At 48.7% G+C, this 4,945-nt stretch overlaps 1 pseudogene; it reads left to right on the forward strand.

Annotated features, from left to right (window-relative positions):
* The first annotated feature begins 792 nt into the window (after positions 1 to 792).
* Positions 793 to 3,390, forward strand: LOC136534430 (pentatricopeptide repeat-containing protein At3g26782, mitochondrial-like; annotated as a pseudogene).
* The last annotated feature ends 1,555 nt before the right edge of the window (positions 3,391 to 4,945 follow it).

Below are 4,945 nucleotides of genomic sequence, written 5' to 3' on the forward strand. Positions count from 1 at the left end.
AGCTCCTCCAGCACACGGCGCACCACTGCATGCACAAGATCCTGCAGGCCATCTTAGCGCGGCTGCCGGACATCCTCGACGACGCTGACGGCCGACGCCGACGGCCGACGCCGACGGCCGACGCCGACGAACTGTCCCTCGGCTTCGGCGACATGGTTATAACCTCGGATGGCCTAGGCGTCTTCACCTCTGAGGAGGATGTGATGCTCTTCTGCCTCGTGCTCGTCAACTCCACCATCGAGCTTGGCGGCGAGGCCATCGGCAAGAAGCTCACGCGCCTCATCCTGGACGACCTCTTCTTCTGCCTGATTCACTATACCACCAAATAGTGCTGCTCTCAACCTTCAGCGTGGGACATGGCCATGCCCCCACTTCCTACAGGCGCTTGATAGCCACGGTGCAGCCCGTGACAGCAGCATGTGTTATGGCAAATAATAAGTGGCCAGCTAGAGGTTGAACATAAAGGTAGAAATGTCATTTCTCTCACCTTCTCTTGCCTAAAATCTAAGAAATTAATAAAATAATCGGTGTGGTGTGCTACGGCAAACATACATGGTTTTGTAATGGTACTAGGCATATTTCATTTTTGGCGGTGTCCAACAGCATATTAGGTGTTTGAGCGGTGTCCGTGAGCAAAATTTCCCTTATATTTTTAATAGAAGAAGAAAGAAGAAAGGGGAAAGAGTGAAAAAAACTGAGGTGCAAGGAAGAAGACTTTAAGACAAACCCTACCGTAAGTACCATGTGCACGTGCCCGTGGCTTACCAATCCGGCAACGGGTAGGACAAGATCATGGCGGTGGCCGGCCGGCGGCGGCGCAAGTTCCAGCACGCGGTGCCGCACGTGCGACTTGTTGACAGCTTACGACATGTGCCCTCCCTTGATAGGCGAGGAGATGCAGGCGAGCTTAATACTGCTGTACTACCTGACGGGGAATCATGCAGGTGATTAGCAGATAAAGGTGGTTGCTAATCCCGAATTGAATAAATATGGGCACCGGCCGCCCTCCTACTCGCGTAGACGCGTCTGCGCGGGCGGCGCGGCGCATGGCCACAGCTTACGACAAGCGCCGCGCATCATCACCTCCGGTTGCTACGGTCACGGTCAGAAGCAGCAGCACGAGGATTCACTGATGATGGCTGGCTGCCTGAATCTTCAGACTTTCATTCAGGGCTACAGGTCCAGCTCCAGTCATCGCGATGTACTTCCAGGAAGGGGAGGTTGCAGACGCTGAGCTGGTCTTTGCGGAGAGCCATGGCTCGTAGTCCCGGACGGTCATGTCGTGGACTGCCATGGTTGCTGGCTACATGCAAAACTACTTCTTTGGGGAGGCAGTTGCGCTGTTCGGCACGATGGTTGCAGAGGGTGTCCTTCCGAATGAGATCACTCTGATCAATTTCCTGCCCTGCTTGCGGGGCCAAGAATGGCTGTATGCCGGGGAAATGGTTCACGGGTTCGTGATCAGGTAGGGGTTCGATGCAAACATTCCATTGGCTAATGCGCTCATCACAATGTATGGGACCACGATGGAGTGCAACTGACCCTCCAGGCTATTATCTCTACCTCTACCTCTAATGATCTGCTTAGCAAGATACTAATCACTATGTGGTATTTGTGGAAGGCCAGAAACGACACTAGATTTAAGAGAAAGTCCTGGACTCCTTGGCAGGTGCATCACGCGGTGGTGGCGGCACACATCAGTACCCACTAGGCTTCCCTACAAACCCAAACTGCAGACACCAATTCCACAGCTCCAGGAACTTCCTCTCCTCTGCAAGGTACAGCTCCTTTCCCTGCAGGTCACACAACCGTCTCCCACACACCAGACCAACAAGTGCAGGACACCAGCGGCTCGCCGCGATCAGGTACACCAATCTACAATGCAGGAACTGCTGCTCCACCAATACACCTGATGCAAGCAGACAGGGATCCACCGGAGGACAGATACCTCGTTCGCTTTCCAGGCTTGCTGCAGGGTGTCAGATGCTACACCGATGCCTCAACATCACCTGACCTCCCCTCTCTTACTCCAAGAAATGCAGGAATTGGTCTGTTCATCATCAATGCCCAGGTTCACCCGGCGCAGACCATCTACATCAAGGCGATTATGACGGTCACAACATCAGTGCTGATGGCCGAGGCTGCGGCAATGGCCCTTGCGGCAATTGTCACTAACTGTCTTGGTTTGGTTTGCAGCAGGTCATCTTTCTCTCTGACAATCAGCAGCTGGTGCACTTCCTAAATGGCCTCGACCAAGCTAATCCACCGGAGTGGAGGATCAAATACTTCACTCAAACCTTCTCCAATTTCACAGGCCAAAGAGATATGAGAATTCTCAGGGTACAGAGAGCTCACAATCAGACGGCTGATGTCTTAGCTAGGCAAGCTCTCTTAGAATCGCAATCACCTGTTTCATCAGGCTTATCATGTAACTGCTCTAATGCAGCTCATGTTCAGTGCACTCTGCTAGAGGCACTACAACCTGTAGCCTTGAACTCTGTAAGGCTCCTAACAGCTGTTTGCTGTTGATAATAAAGTCGTTTGTTGTAAAAAAAAACAGTTCTTCTGTAGGATGCTTAATGAGAAGGTGGGGTTTGATTGTGTGACTTTGGTCAGTGTTCTGTCTGCTTGCGCACGCTCAGGAGCCCTGGAGACTGGCAAATGGGTGCATGAGTTTGCCCGGAATCATGGGCTTGACGCAGATGCAAGGATCGGCAAGTGCAAGGAATGTCTTTGACTGTTGGCGTATGCGGAGTGTTGTGTCCTGGAGTGCCATGATAAGTGCATATGCTAACCATGGTGATTCTGAAGAGGCTCTTAAAATCTTCTCCCTGATGAAAAGTGGAGGCGTGAGACCAAATTCGTTCACATTCACTGCAGTTCTAGTGGCATGTGGCCACTCAGGCCTTGTTAATGAAGGACTAACCCTGTTCGCTTGAACTTATCAGCCGTACCGTTTCAGCGAAATAACATTGTTTTTCTCTCACAACAAATCAGCATCAGCATCAGCATCAGCCGTTTTTCCAGCCAGTCGAACAGGGCCTAAAGCATTTCAACAGCATCCTTTCTGACTACCAAATGTCGCCTACACTGGAGCACTATGCCTGCATGGTTGACATGCTAGGGCGTGCTGGCAGACTTGTCGAAGCATATGAAATCATCAGGGGAATGTCTTTGCGCCCAGACAAGTGCGTGTGGGGTGCATTCCTTGGGGGTTGTAAGCTTCACGGTAATCTGGAGCTAGCTGAATTCGTTGCCAAGGACCTCTTCCAGTCAGGCTCCAATGATGTCACATTCTATGTTTTGATGTCAAACATGTACTTTGAAGCTGGAATGTTGAAAGATGCAGAAAGGATGAGATGGGCCATGAAGGAGATGGAACTGGCGTAGCGCAGTAAACCAATAGGGAAAGAATAGCCTTTATGAGGTAGCAGACCTGTGTAATTCTGATATTAGTTAGCTTTATTATTTACCACTATATACTAACATGAAGTTTTGACGGTCATCATCTGTAGTAATTTAGGGTATATGGTACACTAGTTATTATAAACTCAACACATGGGGGCTCTTCCCTTCCCTCACTGACCATTTTATCCGGGACGTCTAACATGGCTTTCCAACCTTATACTAAATATCTGCTGATATCCTCTTCAGGATTTTCAGACACGAGTTTGATGTAATTTTCATATCAGAGCAACAAAATTATTGGAAACAAAGACCGCCTTCAAGGTACACTATGAGTAAACCCTGAAAAAGGTGCCTTTTGTGGATGCCATATTCAACCAAAATGACATTGTGATGCCTGAGTGGAACTTCAAAATGTATCCCAAATATACCCTGACCATTACTGAAAGGTGGGACTTGCTAACTCCCACTCCCATGGGGTTGCAAGTGTCACATCTTGCAGCACTCTATACTCATGAAGTAGGAGGAGATCCACAAAGTCCCCAGACCACTTGCTGACCAAGTCCGATCCGCCTCGCTACTCACTCCTCCGCGTCGGGGCTGTGAGTAGGGATAGAAATGGATGTCTGAAAATCTGAATTCGTATCCGCTAAAAACATAAATATGGATATTCGTATTCGCATCCGCAACTAATATGGATACCCTTTTGTTATATTACCTTCCCTTTTTATGGGCCGATGCTTTTGCTCTTTCTTTACATTACCGTTTCTTTTATTAGTCCATTAGCTCTTTGGTTTTGTTGTATACAATTTTCTCCTGTGGGATGTTTTCCTGTACACAATCATCGGACGCGTGGCAGCCCGTCAGAAGCATGCCTCATAAGAATCTTTGTGGCGACGGTCGAAGCCTCCTGATGTTTGATTTATCTGTTTTCAGTCCGTTGAGCATCAGTCATTCGTAGTTTCAGTCTCAATTTAGTTTTGCACAGGAACATGTTCAGTTTGGCCATCAGACAAATCTTCTAGCCCTGTTCGATTATCTTATAATCCGTCTTTTTCAGCTTGTTTTTTCAGCCGGAACAGTGTTTTTCTCTCTCAACAAATCAGTCGGAACAGTGTTTCGGCTTTGTTTTTTCAGCGAAGCGAACGGGGACTTTTAAAAATGGCTTGCATAATTTCAGGCTTGTGTGTCGCCACGTCTGCTAATCATGGATAGCTCCGATCGCTTCCTATCAGTCAGGTAACCCGTCAAAGCTTGCCTGTGTTCTGCGGGTCAACAGTGGGTAGGAGACACACATGCTTGCGTGCAGGACTGTGTGCGGTGCTGATTTTTCACATGTCCCTAATAGCCATCACTCTTATGCTGTTTGGTTCTGATGCAATTAGTTCATGGATGGATACGGCTTTGCACTGTCCATATCTAGAAGATTGGACTCTGCAATCACTGTAGGTGGTCGATTCTTGGCATTGCTCCATTAGTTGATTGGCTAGCATCCAAGAAAATTAGTTGCAACATAGTTCCTGCTCATGGAAGTACTGCA

The sequence above is a fragment of the Miscanthus floridulus genome, unplaced genomic scaffold (assembly GCF_019320115.1).
Source record: "Miscanthus floridulus cultivar M001 unplaced genomic scaffold, ASM1932011v1 os_1932_3, whole genome shotgun sequence".
Lineage (NCBI taxonomy): Eukaryota > Viridiplantae > Streptophyta > Magnoliopsida > Poales > Poaceae > Miscanthus > Miscanthus floridulus.